At 40.2% G+C, this 20,384-nt stretch overlaps 1 protein-coding gene and 1 long non-coding RNA gene across 7 annotated transcripts in view; both read left to right on the top strand.

Moving 5' to 3' along the window:
- LOC131766201 (uncharacterized) overlaps positions 1-11,706 on the top strand; it is a 60,263-nt gene extending 48,557 nt beyond the window's left edge. The window contains exons 4-5 of the long non-coding RNA XR_010835772.1: positions 10,205-10,361; positions 11,053-11,706. This is a non-coding gene — a long non-coding RNA (uncharacterized lncRNA). The remainder of the gene's footprint in view (positions 1-10,204; positions 10,362-11,052) is intronic.
- An 8,125-nt stretch (positions 11,707-19,831) lies between these two features.
- Positions 19,832-20,384, top strand: part of EPS8 (EGFR pathway substrate 8, signaling adaptor) — a 188,131-nt gene continuing 187,578 nt past the window's right edge. For 2 of the 6 annotated variants that reach the window (XM_067008772.1, XM_067008784.1), the window contains exon 1: positions 19,863-20,118. The gene's annotated coding sequence lies outside the window, so the exon portion shown is untranslated. Of the gene's footprint in view, positions 20,119-20,384 lie in introns of all 6 variants that reach the window. The other 4 variants (XM_067008782.1, XM_059080181.2, XM_067008778.1 and 1 more) reach the window with 4 other exon arrangements.

Here is a 20,384-nt window from a genome sequence, read left to right as displayed (position 1 = left end):
AGGGTTTGGCCATAATATATCATAAAGAATAGAGAATTTCCATGGGAATGAACCTTGAAAATAGAACCAAACCCTCTTTCCAGTCTATGGAGATTAAAAACGGGACATGCCTTTAATCTGGGCAGGGTTTTTGTGACTACTACAACTCAGCAGACGTGATGTTATGACAACTGCTGGGCCGAAGCCTTAAGATAGGGACAGTTTCAGCTTTCTATTGGAATATTAGCTTCTGGAACCCAATCGCCATGCTATGAAGAAGCCCAAACAGTTCTGTGTAGAGGCCCACATGGAGAACCTCATGCATAGAGGACCCAAAGTACCCAGCCAATAGCCCCAGCTGAGTTTGCAGCAGAGCTAGTACTCACTTGCCAGCCAAGTAAAGGAGTCATGTTGGAAGTGGATTCTGCCCCAGTTAAGCTACCCAAACTGATGCTGTGGTGGACAAAAGCAAAGCCCTGCCCAAACTGTAGACTCATAAGCAAAAAAATGATTATTGTTCTTTTAAGTTGCTACATTTTTGGTGGTCTGTTATGCAGTAATAGATGACTAGAATATAGCCTTAGAAATGTCATAGTGTAAGTGAAGAAGATTCCGTAAATACAAGAGCTACAAGAGCTAAATTGTATTCCTAAATACAAAAGGTATAAGAAATTAAAACACTGAATTCAGAGTACAACACTGGCAGATACAATGTTTCCAAATATGCTAGCTGTTTTAATTTAATTCCACTGGCTATGTATTTTCTCTGACACTAGAGTAATGGCTTGACATGGGCCAGTTTTCATTCTCAAGTTCCTAGTTGGAACCCACTAGGATCACAGACTGGGCAAAATGACAAAGAAATTAAATATAACTTTACCTCAATGAATTACTGTTTCCATCTAAACAATAGTTACTGTTTCTTGGCTACTAAAATAAGATTAATATACCTTTGATGGACAGGACTGTAGCCATCGTTGACAAATAGAAAACTATCGCAATAATTCTTTTAATTTTTAAATTAAAAACAGTAATTGAAAAATTCTATTACCCATGCAGATATATTGGTTATTTAAATTGGGGACTTGAGAGATGGCGAGGAGGCAGTATATGTAGTTGTTACTATATCGTGACAACCCCATTCCCCTTCATGATTGATTGCTCTAGGGGAGGGTATGTGAACCAAGTCTGGCCAAAAAGACATGGGGAAAGTTAGCTGGGGATGTTTAGAAGAGATTTCCTTTCTTATTAACAGAGGCCCTTAAGGAGAATACCTCCTTTCTTACTGTTTTTAAACTTTTTTGTGTGACTACATGATGCTAAAGAAAGTTCTTTAACCATCTTGCAATCACAAAATTGGCAGAGGGTAAAGATGGAAGGAACCCATGCTGTTCATGATTTTACTGAAAGTCTTCCTCTATTTTTGAACTGCCTACCTCCGGACTGCTTTTTGAGTGAAATAACTGAATGTCTCACTATTGCTTAAGTAAATTGTAATAGGATATTTTAATGCTTGCAGCCAAAAGCAATCCTAATCAATTCAGTAGTGCTATAAACAGCCTCTACTGTGTCTGAAAAATAGCTTGTGTTTAAAAACTTCGATTATTGCTCCTGTGAGTAAAATATAAGGTAAAAATATAAAGATAAATATGTCAAAATCACCATTGATTCCCACTGGCTCTTCATAATCCTTCCTTACTCTGAAATCTCAAACTATTTTGTCCTTTTATTATTACTTTTTGACAACAATCACAAATGCTTTAAATTTGAATCATTTGTGCACATGATTTATATTGATTACAGGATTAAAATCTTTCTTTTGTACCACTAATTGCCTTATATCCAGTAGATACTCAACAACTGCTGTTGAATAAATTAATGATTACATCAGTGTCTTTAAATAACATAAATATGCAAAAAGCAGACATCATAATTTCCAAGGAGGACTGTATTCTCAATATGTATGTGTGCAACTTAACAAAATGACACTATAATAAATACAATTTTCTGGTAGTTTTATTTCTGTTTACATTTTTGGACCCTACCATTGACTATAATTCTAATTTTGACTTCAAGATGGAAGTTACATAAGAAAATGTAAAGGCATTTGTGTATCTCAACTAGGATTCTTTTTTTTTTTTTTTCAACTAGGATTCTTCTTAGGAAATAGAGTAGAGGTCAGTCTAGTCCAGTGAAGTCTGATCGAAGATGGACAGCCAGGTTCCCGCCAAGGTGCTTCCCTAAGCTTCTATTCAGCTCAATTTAAGTTCACTGCTTTTGGTTACAATAATTGCAGAGACATTTTGACCGCAAAATCATGATCAAATAATTCTAGACTCTTCCAGCTTTTCTCTATTAGGGAAGAAGTGTTATCTAATAAGCAAGTCTTCAATCTCAAAATCTCAAGTATTGTGAAGCAATGAGATGCAAGATTGCTGAAGGGAAATCAGACTTTAGTACGGCTGAGGATAGCTGGGCATACAGATCCAGGCACATGGGCCCTGGGTGAGGGAAGGAGTGTCCACAGGACAAGCTTTGGGAGTTGGTTGGGATAAGTCAAAGGATGTGGGCACCAAAAGTTAGGTCTTGTGGGGAAAGGGAAGAAGAACTGAACATCAGTGGTATTTTTAAAGTTTTCTTCAGGACCAGCCACAAGAGAGGGAAATGGGAAAGAAGGAAATTTGTATGGGTCATGTTTATCTCTCATTTTATTCAAAGAACCTTCTTTGGAGCTAAATAATTTGCAACTTTTTACCTGTGTAAATTTGGATAGATTACTTCCCTCCCTTTCTGAGTTTCTGCTTCCTCAGTTGTAAAGTGGGGATGACAATACTTACTTAAATTCTTGAGAAGATTACGTGGAATATATATGGGGTGTGTGTGTGTGTGTGTGTTTGTAAAATTACTTAGCATAGTGACTGGGACATAATACTCACCCACCCCACCCCTCTATGGAGTGTTAGATTTATTCGGCAAATGGTAATTGAGTGCCTAGCAGCCGCTCTGCTTTAGGCACAGGTAATGCAGAGGTAGGCAAGATGTGTGGTTATTAGAAATGACTGACCAGCTTTAGCATCTAAAAAAATACTTAAACTACAGGTTCTTGCTGTTTAGAAACATATGTATAATATGAAATAAAGAAACATAGAAAAGGTTGGCAAGTATTTATAAGGGAAAATACATACTAAATTTTAATACACAACTGATTTGTTCTGTTTAATTTAGAATTTCCTTTTAAAACATTTGCATTTCTGGATTGCAGTGGACACGAGAGTATGATCTCCTGGAGAATTTCGTAAAGAAGGCAGAGGAAAAGTTGACTAGAACACAGAAATGGAAGGAAAACATAGAGGATTTAGATCCAAACAGGTTTAGGAAAAACAACAGAGAGTGAAGTCAGTAGGTGTAATGAGGCAGAAAAAATAAATATTGTATTGTTTGGCAGTGGATCATAAAAGAACAATATAAGAGTAGTCTCTTTAAATTATGTAATTATTAAACAAACAAACAACAAAGCAGCAGCTGGAGGCTAACTAGGAAGAAATAGCCAAGGCAGAAGCTAAAGAAGGCTGAACAGTCGATAATATAAAATATTTTTTATGCTATTTAGGAGTTGTTTTTTTTAAAATCAGATCCAGTAAGATAAAATGTAAGCGGGACATGCATATATTTACCAGGAAATCATTTATTGAACGCTGGGGAATTGACAAAGGAGCATAAATAGTTAGTAGTAGCACTAGTTGCATTCAGAAAAGTGGATATAATTTTCTATTCACATTCTAATCCCTTCCAAGAGACTATGTATATACCTGTTTGAATGCATATCTTAAAAAAATAAAAAATCTATAAAAGTCCATTAATCTGAGGCCATATGTAAAATATTTTGGTATTACAGATTCATTAATAGAAATATTTTTATTTTCATTTATGTCACAGACCTACATGTTTTCTTAGTAAATTAATTTTTGAGCCAGAGCAGATCCGAAAGGCTGCAGTTGTTTAGAGCTTTCAAAACATCTGGGAAGTTATTCTGGCAAGTAGAGTCAAATCCATTAGCAAAGCAGATGTTTTCCACTGTGGCTGGAAAAGACAGCTTTCTTATACGTACTGCATATGGTCCAAAATCCACTTCAGAAACAAATTCCACCTCATAAAGGGTCTTGGGACCACAGTGGTCTCTTAGACTCCGCCAATAAAGGTATGGCCAAGGCCATTTAGGTGTTTGAAAGTCAGTAGTTTAGAATACCTTTTTATCTCATGTTTTATAAAACAAGAGGAAAAAGTTATACAACTGTAAGTTGCTTCTCTAAGCCCTCATTTAAAAAGTTGGATTAAAACCAATGGGCAATCTTTGGCAGGACCCCTGGGAGCTAAAAGCAGGGAAGGACAAGAGGTCATGAGAGAGCATAGTGGCCTGAGAGTTCTTCTGGCCTTTCCTCCCAGAGAAAGTGAAAGGAAGCCTCTTCTCCCTGACTCTAAGGAAAGAGTATCAGAAGCTCTAAGAGATGGGTCTTGTCAAACAGCCAGAAACTGTTTGACGGTGCCCCAGGAATACAGGAAATTCAAAAACTCGTTTTGGGAAAAATTTTCCTTCTACAGATGCATCTTAACATTCTCATATATAGATGAATTCTCACTATTACATGGCATAAATCACGTGTTCTAGATATTTTTAGCCTTTGTAAGAATAGATATAAAAGTTTAATAGAGAGAAAGCATTTTGCATTGGCCTTTTGCAAATTAATTGTTTTTAGCTAAAAACTTCCATATTCTTAGCCAATGCAGTATTTTCCTGGTTTAACAGTTCAGTTTTAGCTTTTTTTTTTTTTTTTTTTTTTTTTTTTTGGTACGCGGGCCTCTCACTGCTGTGGCCTCTCCCATTGCAGAGCACAGGCTCCGGACGCGCAGGCCCAGCGGCCACGGCTCACGGGCCCAGCCGCTCCGCGGCATGTGGGATCCTCCCGGACCGGGGCACGAACCCGCGTGCCCTGCATCGGCAGGCGGACTCTCAACCACTGCGCCACCAGGGAAGGCCAGTTTTAGCTTATTTTTAATCAACAGCAAGCAGAAATAAGGAAAAATAGAATGAAGATATTACTTATTTTTTTATTGTATCAAATAATGTGAGAATAATTCTTACAAAGAATAAGATGGAGGAACCCTTGCTGATTAAACTGATTAAATTGGTTTAAAATCATCAGCATTGTTAGTATTTGAAAATTTTGCTTATATATAAAGAAAGAAGTACTTGGGTTGTCCCAGATCACCGCTGAGTATTCTAAACTATTTTATAATTTCAAACGCACAGCCTGTAAAGATAAAGGGGGCAAATCATTATTTGGCTTCAGAGATATGGAGATTTCTGCTATTTCTAGAGAAAGGTTGCCTGCTGTCATGAAATGTCTTAGTTCTCTTTATAATGAGGCGCTATCATGGTATTGGCTACAGTACTGACAAAGGTTCTTTATTTGCACTCTGTTCATCTTTGCTTGGTGCATACACCTGCCAAAATAAAGACTATTATGAATGATGGAATTTGAATTCACATGTGTTAGGGAAATGTGAACAGAGTCAATTACTGATACTAGGCAGACACGTCTTATTTTCAACATCTTATTAACAATATAACCTGCTGCACTTATGATATCATAGCCATCTCTGTTTACTCACATTCCTGTCTGAAACTAGCTCACCGGGAATTTTAGAGAGAGAGCCTTTCAACCTGAAACACTTTAATTATCACCTCGCTCCAGGGAATTGAGAGCTAGAAAGATATCATGCTTTGGAGAGGAAAATAAAGATCTCTCTGTGAAGATGATTTGTGTTTGTCTAAGAGATAAACACTATTCATCCATTGTCTGGAGGGGTGCCCAGAATAGAAATGAGCAAAGAGCACAGATTAGCTAAGTGGATAGCTTTCTAATTCCTTTTGAGACATGTCTTCCAAGTAGAGCTTTACTTTGTTTGAAGTGCTGTGACTTGCCAAATTTGGTTATATACCAACTTTGGTAAGTGTGAAAACACATCCCAAAGCCAGAAAAGAAATGAGTTTTGTATTGCTATTTTCCGTAGCCAATCTCTCCCCCATCTCATAGCCCTACTAGGAGATCGTTGAAAACTGACATTGTGTGGCTAGAAAAAGGAGCAACTAGAGATGGAAAAGGTCTTCAAAGGTGTGAAAAAGATGGGAATATGTGTCACTGAAGGATGTGTGCCAATAAAGGGCTCCATAAGGTAAGAATAGAGGGAAAAGGAGGGTCTAGCGTAATTTCTGGGGTTGGTATGTGTCCGCTCCACTTCGTCATAGGAGGAGGAGGAAAGGAGAAGTTTAGGAAAGAGGAAAAGTGTCTCAGGAATAGTTAGCAGAGAAAGAATCGCAGGAAACAACACTAACGATTAAACAGTTTAGGACATGCTGTGAAAGAAACATTATGGCTTGTCTATAAGTGCCTGCACTTAAATTAATTTTTTCCTGTGCACGGAGGGGTAGAGTACAAAAGGGAAAAGGCAATGGAGAAAAAGGATGTGAACCTAGATGACCCGGACTCTTTCCTAACCTAAGGAAAGAAAGTAAAAATATGTTCTTAGGCCAAATCTAAAGACAAGAAAAACTTTAGCTTCCTCATAAAGACAGGACGCATCACTGACTAGAATGCGAAAAGATGAAAAGCTCATGAATCATAAGGAAACGCAAATAAAGAGGCCCCTAGACTTCTATTTATATACCTCTTTAAAAGTGTATTAGGGCTTCCCTGGTGGCGCACCAGTTCGAGCCCTGGGCTGGGAGGATCCCACATGCCACGGAGCAACTAGCCCCGTGAGCCACAACTACTGAGCCTGCACGTCTGGGGGCTGTGCTCCGCCACAGGAGAGGTCGCGATAGTGAGAGGCCCGCGCACCGCGATGAAGAGTGGCCCCCGCTCGCCGCAACTGGAGAAAAGCCCGCGCGCAGAAACGAAGACCCAACACAGCCTAAGATAAATAAATACATTTTTTTTAAAGTGTATTAAATTATTTTTCCAACTAATGTTATCAAGTGAAATCTTCCATCTGGCTGCACTGAGAAAGAATTTCAAAGTTGTGGAATAGTAGAATCGGAGCTGGAAGTAACCTGAGTGTCTTTTCAGCCAACCCCCTCATTTTTCTTTTAGCAGTTTTGGGGTGTGATGTAAACAGACTGTAGCGAGTCCATATGCGCCAGACTTGCTCATTAAAACCACAAAACGGCTTCTGACACTCCTGTGTTCCTTTCCAGCTACTATCTGTCCCTCTTTCTTCCTAGTGAACCTCCTCCTTGCAGCAGCAGCCTGCATTTGCTCTCTCCACTTCTTTGCCTTCCTTTCCCCTCCCCAGGCCACAGAGCTGCCCCTCCATTGAAACCATCCTCTTTCAAGGCCCCTGAGAAAACTCACTCTAACATCTGTGCAAAGAGGGCTTCAGAGCGAGATGGCTGGACTTGAAACCTTGCTTCTGTCATTTACTTCCTGTGTCACCCTGGGCAACTTCACCTCTCTGTGCCTCATTTTCTCATCTATAAAGAGGCCATAATCATCAACATCATCATATCATCATCACTCCTGCTTCATGAGGTTGTTTTGAGAATTGAATGAGTCAAGCCGTGTGAACTGCTTAAAATGGTCTCTGGCATGTTATAATAATCCCTTAATAAAATAAATCTGAGTTCTTACCTATCATCTTTTTTTTGGCTGCGTTGGGTCTTCATTGCTACACGTGGGCTTTCTCTAATTGCGGCGAGTGGTGCTACACTTCGTTGCGGTGCGCGGGCTTCTCACGGTGGTGGCTTCATTTTTTTCTTTTTTTTTTTTTTTTTTGGTACGCGGGCCTCTCCATGTTGTGGCCTCTCCCGTTGCGGAGCGCAGGCCCAGCAGCCATGGCTCACGGGCCCAGCCTCTCCGCGGCGTGTGGGATCTTCCACGACCAGGGATGGAACCCATGTCCCCTGCATTGGCGGGCGGATTCTTTAACCACTGCGCCACCCGGGGAAGTCCCACGATCTTTCTTGATAGCTTTGTAGTCTTACTGTTAACTAGTTCCCTCCTTCCAAACTTCCTTCCATTCCTTCCTCTTTCCTGCTTTCCCTACTTCCCTTTTTTACAAGTATTTGCGTGTCTCTTTATCCTGTACCAGGACACTGGGGCTACAGTAATGAGCAAGACAGCACGTGCTAATTCTCATGGCCTTAAACTCCTAGTTTTCCTCTTCCCACTCTCTTAGCTGCTTCTTAGTTTTCAGTGGACTCTGCCTCTCGACCTCTTAAATTATCCTCGAATTTCGTCTTCGTATCCTAACATATTTTCCTGAAGATAAAGGCATCCCTCCATAAAGGCTATTCCAAACCTGTCTTCTGTCTTGACTTTACTCCTAGGTCAACCCTTCCAACTACATATGAGTTGTCTTCACCCATTACAGAGAGACTTCAGTCCCAAGATGTACAACCCAGGATAGATGATCTCCGCAGCGCAGCCGCCTTTCACCATTCCTGGTTTTACCGTGTGGTCAACGGCACCACCACCCATCTGGACACTTACATCAGGATCCTCTACCTTCATCTACTTCCCCCACTTCAATCACATCACAATTCTACTTGCTTCGCAAGTGTGGTCTCTCTTCTCTATTCCCACTTTCTTCATTCAGGCCCGCTTTATTTTCCTCTTTGTAGAAGACCAGCCTTCTCAATGTTCTCTACTTCCTGTCTTCTGTTTCACCCATCTATGCTCACACATTTTCTAAGACAGAAACCTGATCATTAATTCAATCGTGTATTCATTCACTCATTTACTCACTTGCTCTCTCTCACTTAATTACCTAATAACGTTGAATGAAAACCCACTGTGTGCTGAGCACAGATCATTTTATTTCTGTCTAAATTCCTTCCAAGGTGCCTTGACTCCTTTTAATTACCCTTGTGTCTCTGTACATTCTGAGTCCTCCCTGCCTCCACACATGCCTTGTTCCCTTGACAAGCCATTACATGCTCTTCATAACTCAGCTCAAATTTCTCCTCATTCATTCATTTATTTGTTCACTCATTCAGTTCTGTCCAGTGCTGGGGATAGAACAGTAAATACAACTGATAAATCTCTGCTCTCACGAATTTACACGAGGGAAACAGACAATAAATAATTGGACAAGATGATTGCAGATTGTGATAAGGGCTGAGGAAAAAAAAAGACAAAGTCAGGCAATAGGGAGAAAGAGAGAGAAAGAGTTGAGTTTGTGTGTGTGTGTGTGTGTGTGTCTGTGTGTGTATTTGTGTGTGTCTAGGGGGTACAGTTTTTTTTTTTAATTGAAGTATAGTTGGTTTACAATGTTGTGTTAGTTTCAGGTGTACAGCAAAGTGATTCAGCTTTATATAATACATTTTTTTAGATTCTTTTCCATTATAGGCTATTACAAGATATTGAATCTAGTTCCCTGTGCTATACAGTAGGCTCTTGTTGGTTATCCATTTTATATATAGTAGTGTGTGTATGTTAATGCCAAAGTCTTAATTCATCCTTCCCCTTGGGTTGTACAGTTTTAAATAGGCTGATTGGTCAGAGAAATCTTTTCCGATGAGGTAGCATTTGAGCAGAGACCGGAATGAAGTGAGAGAGAGAGAGCCCTGTGGATATCTGCAGGAAGAGCGTTAGGGGTCAGGGAACAGCCAGTGCGAGGGCTGCGGTGGAAGCAGGCCCGGGTGCTCGAGAAACAGCAAGGAGGTTGGCAGGTGGTCAGCGAAGGGCCGTTGAGTGAGTGCCAGTGATGCCAGCCTGATTTTGCACAGCAGAGTTGAGCGTTCATTTCTCTGTGGCTCAGATAGTTCTTGGTATTACACTGTGCCCTTACAACATGGCATAGGGTTGTCTCTCTTTATTTCTGTCTGTTTAATTGCTAACACTGCAAGCCCTCAAGGGTGGGGACCATTTTGTACTCCTTTTTATACCCCCAAAGCCCATCCCTGTGCTTGGCAGGTGCTTGAACCTTTGCTGAATGAATGAATCAGAGGCCTTTAGATGCTTTCTTACTAGTGAGCCATCTGATTGGGTTTCTGGGTTCTTACTGCTTTCCATACTTTTCTTTCATCATGTCACTCTCTAAGCACCTGGTATTGATCTTTCACTTGCTTTGGCTACTTTCCTCCTGGCAACTTGAATCACGGCCATTCCTGCATTGATTTCCAGTCATGACTCTCCCTTCCTCCCCAGGTTTCTTTGTCTTGCAGTGATAAGTGTGCCTTGTGTGGGCAACACCAAGGAAGGGCGCTACATATTGGAGCTGTGGAAAGCTCACAGCAGGAGCACTAATAAATGAAGATAAATGTACAGAGTGGGGTCAGAATACAGAAGGACTTGCAAGTTGAATAAAGAAGAAAAATCCAGGCAAGTGACTGTGATGATTTAGAAATGTCACCCTGACATCGTACTTTAAGGTTTTATAAATACCTTAATATTTATTGTCATCACTTATTTTTTGTGCAAGAGTAAATAAACTTTAGCCCTTAGCTTATTTGCATATGACCAGAAGGTCATATATGCATATATTAGAATAGCATGCTTTCACAAGATGTCCGTTTCTGAAAGTAGGTGACATCTATAAAATGAGACATTGTATTTCTTTTTTTTTTTTAGAACAGGAAGTTAGAGTTGCTTTTTTTTTTTTTTTTTTTCAGTATGCGGGCCTCTCACTGTTGTGGCCTCTCCCGTTGCGGAGCACAGGCTCCGGACGCGCAGGCCTAGCGGCCATGGCTCACGGGCTTAGTTGCTCCACGGCATGTGGGATCTTCCCGGACCAGGGCACGAACCCGTGTCTCCTGCATCGGCAGGCGGATTCTCAACCACTGCGCCACCAGGGAAGCCCTAGAGTTGCTTTTTTAAGGATAAAAATCTCAAAAATTGTGAATACAGGTGACAATCATTAGCAAACCAAAGCCTCTAACTTGTTGAAATAGGTGTTGGCAAGAATGCAAGCAAAATTCACAGATCATGAAATAACTCTAGCGCTCCTTATGTATAATCTACTTACTCTATTTCATATATGATTTAATAACTTGGTTATCTATTTTTTTTTCAGGTCATAGCCGATTAAACATAATAAATCATCTGGGCAGGAAAGTGGTAGAGGAAGTCACAGCAACAAAATGGATGGAAGGCACACAGGAGGCAGAAAGACATAAAGAAGCAGACATCAGGCCCTCAAAATGATAGCCATTTAGAGTCTCAAATGCAGGGCAAGCAAGGCAGTTACTCCTTGTGGCACCATCATACAGGTGCATAACAGCTTTATCTGCAAGGTCAAGTCAAATGTTTTTAAAAAGTTGTTTGTTTGTTTTTTCAAACTTCATTTGGTGACAAAGCCTGACTTGACTTGTGCTTGTTTGCTAGCAGATCTAATCTGAGGGGCTATGAGGCTACTTATGAACTTCGTTCTAATTTGTGTGAATATGATTTGTTGCAGAAATAACGTGTTAATTACAGACCCTGCTGGGTTGCTGTGAACACGTATGTGGTACAAGCATCACGTTACCTTCACAAGATGCAAACATCTGGTTGCAAGGGTTTGGATAAGGAATTGTGTACTTGTGTAGTACAACCCTTAATGTGCACAGTGATAACTACGGTTAGTAAGATAAACACTCTGCTTAATAAGAAAGTGTGGAAAATGCTTTGAAAGCTTTGCATTTAAAAAAAGTGTTCATTAAAGGAAAGGAAAGTGTATTCGGAAAGCCAACACGCGTTTAGAGATGTGTGTGTGTGTGTGTATCCAAGTTCTTTAAGATGAAATTAGACTTGGAATCTGGGGGATATTTTTGCTGTTCTTTGCCAAAACTTGGATTTAAGCACTGTTATCAGGAAAATTATCTTTAAGGTGGCTGGAGTTTTCTTGAGGCCAGGGCTATTGGAGTGAGAAAGCTAGTGAGAGATGCGAATTTGCTTCTTAAAACCTTTAAATCTGTAATAGGAGTTCTCTTTTGTTTTGTTTTATTCCCCTTGCACCTCCCCCGCCCCAGGATTCTACTGTCAATGGAGAAAAAAATTGGGGTGCCAACTTAAGGAAACAGAGTCTGCATTTGCAATTCCAATGAGGTCCCCAAGGGGAATTGTTAAATAGCCTGAGGGTTATTTTAGCTCAGTAAACTAAAGATACTTTAGACTTTAGGGATGGAAATTTTAAAACTCTAGCTGAATTCTAGACACAGTAAAGAATTCAGAAACACAAAATTCACAAAATATTACAATGTTAAATTTTCTCTGCCACAAAATAACACAGGTCCATGGTTAAAAATTCAAATATTATAGAAGTATATTAACCGAAATAGTGAAAGGAACTCCTACCTCCACCGTCATCTCTCTCCCTATAAAAGAAACTGTTAAAATATGGCTTGTATTTCTCCAGCTGTTATTCTTTTTTTACATAAATTCACTCCTACTACAGAGTGTATTGCAACTCACCTTTCCCCTCACCCCACTTAACAACTATATATCTTGATTCCATCTAAGTTAGTGGTTAATATTCTCATTCTTTTTCATCATGAGATAGAATTCCATTTTATGGCTTTACTGTAATTTAAAATTAACCAGTTTCTGAAGGTTTACTTTTCCCCATGGTTATTCTGTTTTTCTCCTTTGATTTTCATCTGCTTTCCTGGTTAGGCACAAGTAGAAAAATAAGAAGCTTAGATTTGATTAGAAAAAGCTGTAAATAGTGAGATAACTGCTTTCAAATGGCAAATTTCCAGTTCTGTGGAACGAGCAGTACAGTTATCTCAAAAAGATGAAACAAGTGATGTCTCTTCTGAATTTTAAAGAATATTCAGCAGTTACTAGTAAAGGAATGAGTAACTCTCAGATGTGAGAATTAAATTTTCCTCAGCTATGCCGAGGCATTCGAATTTCTGGAGGAAATAAGCCTTATTGTAAAAATAAACTTTCACATTTAAAATTAGGGACAGAGTATCTGTGGTCCTGCTCGGAAAGGAGTGTTTTACGTACAGAGCTCACCAGACATTCAAAGGTCAGGGATAATAGGCGATGAGGCATTCCGATTACCTGTGTCCAGGTAAATAAGAGACCGGTAACTGGATCGCTTTCACCACAAATCAGAGTAACAGTTGCTCTGTCCCTCCTCTGTCGTTGTATGCAATTCAACAATCTTTTCCTCCACAGGAGCAAGGAGTGTAATTAAGGTGAACACCTGTGACACACATTACAGTTTATCTATGAAGCCTCCCTGTTCCATTTCCCTACCTGCCCCTCAGAAGTAACTACTATTCTTAATTTGATGATAAACATTCCTTTGTTTACATACTAGTTTTAGCAAATATATATGTGTTCCTAAATAATATATCATTTAGTTTTGCTTGTTCCTGAGCTTTGTAAAAAGGGCAACTTACTGCGCATAATCTTCTGTGATATTAGAAACTTTATGTTTCTAAGAGTAATTTATTCTGCTGAATGTAGTGGTTGCTTCCTCACATTCACTGCTAAAGAATATTTCATTATCTGACTATATCAAAATTTATTTTTCTTTTTTTTTTCAGTTCGAAGTATTTTTAAATTTTCATTCATGATTTCCTCTTTGATCCATGGTTATTTGGAAGTCTATTTCTAAATCCCACTTATTTAAGTGAATCTTTAGAATTTAAAAGGTACTGTTATTTAAATTTAAAGTTAAATCTTAACAAAAAAAATTAGTCTGAAATATATTTCTAAATCTGTTGCCTTGCAAGCAGAGATTACGAGGTCTAGATCAGGGATCCACAAAACCAGCCACCACTTGTTTTTCTACAGCTTGTGAGCTAAGAATGGTTGGCATGTTTTAAATGGTTGAAAAACACAAATATTTTGAGGTATGTATAAATTAAATAAAATTCAAATTCAGAGTGCCTAAGTAAAGTTTTATTGAAATACAGCTATGGTCATTTGCTTAATTACAGTCCTTGTTCCTGCAGGAGGAGAAGATAATTGAATTGCATAAGCATATTGACTAGGACAGCTTTCAAGTTACAGGGGCAGACTTGAGTGGTTGCAATAGAGACCACTGACCTGCAAAGCTAAGGTATTTACTATCTAGTGCTTTACAGAAGAAGTTTTTCAACCCTCGGTCTAAATAATCCAAATTCTTTAAAATATGTTAAGGTACGCTGGTGAATTTATGTAAATATTTCTTACGGGTTTGATGAGACTGTGTATTATCTTATTGCTGTATGTCGACACTGTAATCTCTAAATATTGTATACCTATATATCTATATCTATCTATGTACATGGAGTTGTCAATAACTTATCAATAGGTGAGAGAGTATTGAAGTAGCCCCATCATAATGGTGGATTTATCCATTTCTCCTTGTAGATTTGATCATTATGTGGTGCCCTTTCTATCCCCAATAATGCTTTTTTATCTTAAAGTCCATTGTGATTGTGTGATTTTAATGTAGCTACACCAGTCTTCTTTTCATTATTATATACCTGATATATCTTATGGTTTCCATGTCCTTATGTTTGTAAATAGCATATAGCTATGTTTTTAAAAACTACTTTGACTCTGTCTTTTAGCTGTAGAGTTTAATCCATTTATGTTGTGAGTACTTACATATTTGAATGTTTTCCCCTTTGGTCTAACCTTTCTATTTTCTATTTGGCCCTCTTTTTCTACACTTCTTTCTTGTATTTTTAAAATTTTTCTTTGCACAGGGTATATAGATAGAGATACTGTTATGTTTATTTGTTTATTTCTTGTTTCTTATTGCCTTTCTCTTCCTCTACTCTTTCAGAATTTCTGCTTTCTGTGTCTGTTCTTTCAGAGTCTTTAAGATACTGTAGAACATAACCACCAAAGCCATGTTCTCTGGAGCTGAGCTGTTTGAGTTCAAATTCCAACTTCATCACACAGTACTTGTTAGATGACTTTATGGCTCATGTTTTTGTGTCTTTTATTTTCCCTCATGTATAAAATGGAGACTGTCAGAAGATTGTTGTACGAATGTAAATGAGTTGATACATATACAGCATTTAAACATTGCAAATATCATATCGGTAGTTTCTCTTGTAATTCTATCTTGAATGCTTTTCTTACAGACATTTAAAATTAATACTTTAACCCCCTCAAAACAATACAAGGACCGCAGAACAGCTTAACGCTGATCGTCCTCCAGCTGATTTATGTTATTGCCCAATATTTTAATTGTGTCTTTTAACCCCACAAATTTGACATTATTATTATTATTATTTACAGACCAATTTTCTTTAGATTACCCCAAATGTTTATCAACTTATTTGCTCACCATTTTTTCCTTGCATCTCAGTATTTCTTAATGGGTCACTTCCTTCATCCAAAGGTGTGCTTTAGGAGTTCGTCTAGTGAAGGTGGTAAAAAGCAAAGCTTTTTTTTTTCTAAAAATGTCTTATTTCCATTTTTGTTCTGGAAATATAACTTTTCTGGACACAAAATTATAGGTTGACAGTTATTTTTTTTCAACATTTAGAAGATATTCTAGTGTCTTCTGGCTGCCATTATTGCTGTTGAAAATTCTTTGGTCTACTTGTTTTTCTTCTCTCAATGCTTTTATTTTTTTGGGGGGAGTACGTGGGCCTCTCCCTGTTGTGGCCTCTCGCTTTGCGGAGCACAGGCTCCGGACGCGCAGGCCCAGCGGCCATGGCTCACGGGCCCAGCCGCTCCTCGGCATGTGGGACCTTCCCGGACCGGGGCACAAACCCGCGTCCCCTGCATCAGCAGGCGGACTCTCAACCACTGTGCCACCAGGGAAGCCCCTCGCGATGCTTTTAATATGGCCTTTTCCTCTGGTGTTTTGCAATTTCATTCTCGTGTATCTTGGTTTGGTTTTCTTTTCATGTATATGTTGTTCTTTCTCTTTCTGGTTTTCTTTTTAGGTATTCTACCTGATACGTGTATATGCCAGTACTTCCTCTCTTGGTGGATTCATGTCTTATATTAATCTTGAAAAACTGTCAGCTATATACTATAACCTATATCTAATCTAAGAGAGTATAAACAGTCTCTTCACCTCTAGCCTCTAACCTATTCTTTTTGGTGTCTCATTCTTGGATTCTGATTAGATAAATGTTACATCTTCACATTCTATCTTCCATAACTCTTTTTTTTAAAAAAATTTATTTATTTATTTATTTTTGGCTGTGTTGGGTCTTGGTTGCTGTGCATGGGCTTTCTCTAGTTGCAGCGAGCGGGGGCTACTTTTCATTGCGGTGCAGTGCGGTGCATGGGCTCATTGCGGTGGCTTCTCTTGCTGCGGAGCACGGGCTCTAGGCACGTGGGCTCAGTAGTTGTGGCTCGCGGGCTCTAGAGCACAGGCTCAGTAGTTGTGGCGCATGGGCTTAGTTGCTCTGCAGCATGTGGGATCTTCCTGGACCAGGGTTGGAACCCACGTACCCTGCAATGGCAGGCGGATTCTTAACCACTGTGCCACCAGGGAAGTCCCCCAAATGTGATTTTATCCTCGTGAATATTCCACATGAGCTTGAGAAGAATGTGTATTCTGCTGTTGTTGGATGAAGTAGTCTATAGATGTCAATTATATCCAGTTAATAGATGGTGTTGTTGATTTCAACTATGTCCTTACTGATTTTCTACTTACTGGATCTACCCATTTCTGACAGAGGGGTGTTGTCATTTACTTGTTTTTGACTAATAAAGTTCCTTGTAGATAAGTAGGGGTTATACTTGGAAAGACTCTTTGTTAAAAATATTTCACTTCCCTTCATGCTTCAGAATTTTCACACATCTCCTTATATGGTATATAACAAATAAAGCATTTTCACATTCAAAGAATAAGCAAAAGTGAATTTGCTACACCCAAATAGATGTAAAGAACCATAACAAACAAGAACTATAGATATCAATTACAAGATAAGAAGCAAGCTCAAGCAGTTTCTAAAGTGGGAGCAAAAATAATAATCCAGCAATTTGGCCTGTTTCTTCAGCAATGCTAAATAAGAATGTCAGCTGTAGCCAAAATGAAGTTAAGCATATCTCGACTTCAAGATATGCTTAAAATATTTAGATTAGATCATAAGAATAGTAATAGTCTTAACTACAGTAAACATCATCTAACTTATCCATAGGTATATTTTGCATTACTTGGCTTTAAGACTGCCTACAAAGATAAACACAGCAGTCCCTAATTGATACTCACACATCATACTGAGGGATTGGAGTAGAGAGCATGTTTGAAAAATACATTTGATTCTTGGGAAGTTTACATATAGTTCTCGGTCTTCAGGTTACATTTAGCCAACATTATTTCTTCATATTTTCTGTATTTAGCCTTTACACCCAGCTGTAGATTTTACCTGTTTCTCAAGTTTTGCTAGTGTATTTTGTATTTGGGAGACCCCATTCACTCCATGTGTCTACCTTCATTCTGTTCTACATCATTGTCATCTCCCATACCAACATTAGCAAATGAAACCTTCAAGAAGGAAAAACTTGTGTAAGGCAGCACAATAAACAGGGGAGTTGGACATCAATTCTCAGCAAAAGCATAAAAAGATTAACATTGGTTCTAAACACTTTGAAAAGTAATGGGGATCATTGATACCAAAACTGGTTCATTTTTCAAAAGGTCCTGTTTATTTCTTTTAAAGAGTTACTTGAACTTGTAGTTTTAGGAATGCTAGAGACAGTGAATTTTCATTTCAGCAGAGCATGTGGAAAATCTTTTATGAAATCCTTCTTGGTTATAGCATTGTTGCATGAACTAAAGTGCTTGATCTTGAAAAGTATTGGTTCATAAATGATTATTATCTCAGATCATTTTTGGTGGTGGGCTGCAAGGCTCTTTTTTGTAAAAGCCTGTTTTATGTAAGTGTTTGTTTTTTTTAATTAGACTTATGTGGAAACAAAGAAGGCATGTTCATTAAATTTACAGATGTTATAAATTAAAAGTGATAGCTAATAATAACATTTTAAAATCTGAAATTATGTCCTAAAACAAACAAGATGAAATTTAATATGGTTTAAAGGTAAAAATTAGGTTTAAACATTAAATTATGGAAGTACAGACTGTGTAAGGTGAAAGATATGGTTTAATTGTAGTCTATGTGAAATTGACTTGGATATTTGATCTGACTTTGTAATATGCTTGCTAAAAAACCTAATGCAAGTTCGTGATGCATTATGGTCAGGGTATGCTTGGATCAAGGAGGCTGATCCCTGTGTGATTCGGTTCTCAGCCCACTGTATTTGAATGTTGTGTTCTCTTCTGAGTGTACAATTTAAGGAGAAAAGTGAAAAATCAAAGCACATTCAAAGCAGGGTATGGAATGTGGTTATGAGGGCTCACCATTGCATTTGAAGAACAATGAAAGGTTCTAGAGATTTTGAAGAAGAGGAAAATATGAGAAGATCTGGTAGTTACTTAATAGTTGGTTCAAATATTTCAAGGCTTGCAATGTCTGTAAGAAATGAGATTAATTTTGTGTGGCTCTTTGGGGCAGAACCAGCACCAGTGGTGTAAGTTAAGGGAAGTTGATTTGATGTTCACAAATCGAATGACACAAACTTTAGAGTTAAGCAACCCTGGATTTTAATTCTGGCGTCAGCATTGGCTTTGGCAAAAGGAATGAAACTTCTGAGCTTCATTTTCCTGCTAAATAGGTATAACCAGGCTCATCTCATTTTAAGGATTAGAAATAAAAATATAAAAATGGCTTAGTTCCTGGCATAGGTACTCAATGAAAAATTATAATTATACATAATATTGATAAAAATAGAGAATTCCAACAATGGAAAAGTTTAAGTGGTTGATGATGTAGTGGAAACATTGGAGAGAGGATTTCTGCTTAAGACAGCAGACTAAGGTCTGTTCCAACTTTTAGGATAATGGTTTTATTTCCCATCTTGGTTTGAAATCTCTTTCCCCTGACTGCGCTTCTCCCTTGTTCACAAAACAAGCAGGTCCAATCTACTTTAACCAAGTTTATTTTATAGACTTTCGTTGATTTCTGAGAGTCAAGTGACCTTAAAGAAGTTAGAGAGGAGGGGTTCATAGCTATGACAAAGCTGGAGTTTTAAGAAGAAGCAAATGCAATGTCACAGATGGAAGGACTTCTCACTTAGTGGTTCCGGGGGCTACTGGGGGGAGAAGAAGGTTATAAAGGTTGGTTAGGTCACAAGAGGCATTATGTGAAAGAAGCCTCCAGTACTTCAAACCACATCAGGCTCTTGGCAAGAGCTACGAGAAAAATAGGATCCAAGGCAGGCGGGCGATGCGGGTCTGGGCTTGCTGCTTGCAGCCAAGGACAGGTTTGGAGACTCCCCGGGACGGAATGGAGGCCCTTGGGTGCCACCAGTTTACGGCATGAGTTGAGGAGATTTAAAAAAAAAAAAAAAAAAGAAGCTACAAAAGGGGAAAAATAGGTGGGAGGGCCCCACCAGGAAGACCAAGGCTGGAGGATCTTTGGGTGCTGCAGGTTTACTGCCCGCAGGTTAGTGGCCACGAATTGCACACTAAGACCCGGGGCGCTGTAACTGGCACGCTCCCTCCGCCGGGAGCATCCACTCTTGCCCGGGGCAAACCTCTGGTCGCGCTCTACTCCTTCTCACGCCTCCCAGCTGCTAGTGGGTCCTGCTAGGGCACTTCTGGAAACCCGTCGGCGGCTCAGAACTTCGGTCCGACTTTGATCGCGGCCTTGATAACTCGGCGCGTTGCCCTGCCCTCTCTCCTACCTTCCCTCTCCCGCCCACATGGCCCCGCCGGCCAGTTCTCCTCCAGCGCTGCGGTCGACCAGATGCTCCGCGCCTCGGCTGCCGCGAAGACCCGGAAAATGGAGCGGCTCCCGGCCGCGCGGCGCGCGCTCGCTCTCCGAGATGTACTGGGCATGCGCGGCGCGCGGCCGGCTTGGGCGAGCGGGTGAGCTGGCGGGCAGCTCCAGAGTTCCCCGGCGGCGGCGGCGGCGGGCCAGGCGTTCTAGCCGAGCGCGAGGCCGGCGCTGAGCTCGCCCGGGAGACCGCGTCTCCTTGGCCGGGCGCAGACGGCGGCTGGGCGGCTCGCGGAGGATTGGGAGGGCGCGGTCCGGGTCGGGGGCTTTCTGCCGGCCGCCTCCCGCCGGGTGTGGGTTCGAGGCGCCTCCAGGGAAGCCGCGGCCCCGAGGGCAGATCCGAGGTAAGAGCCCCTCGGCGAAAGGCGCCCGCCGGGGTCCGGCGGCTGGGACTCTCCCTCGATTTTCAAAATCCGCCTTTGTGTGCCGGGATGGAGTGGTGCCAGGCGCCGCGTCCGCCTTAATTCACTTTGACTGCTTTCAACTGGTGTCGGGAGCCAGGTGTGCGAGGGCGCTGCCGCCGAAGTGCGTTCGCGGGCGGGTCCCGGGGCGCCCGGAGCCAGTGCCGACCCTCGGTCGCCCGCCGCGCCCGGGGCTCCTGCACGGTGGG

Source organism: Kogia breviceps, chromosome 12 (genome assembly GCF_026419965.1).
Source record: "Kogia breviceps isolate mKogBre1 chromosome 12, mKogBre1 haplotype 1, whole genome shotgun sequence".
Lineage (NCBI taxonomy): Eukaryota > Metazoa > Chordata > Mammalia > Artiodactyla > Physeteridae > Kogia > Kogia breviceps.
This window is presented reverse-complemented; position numbering and strand designations above follow the sequence as displayed.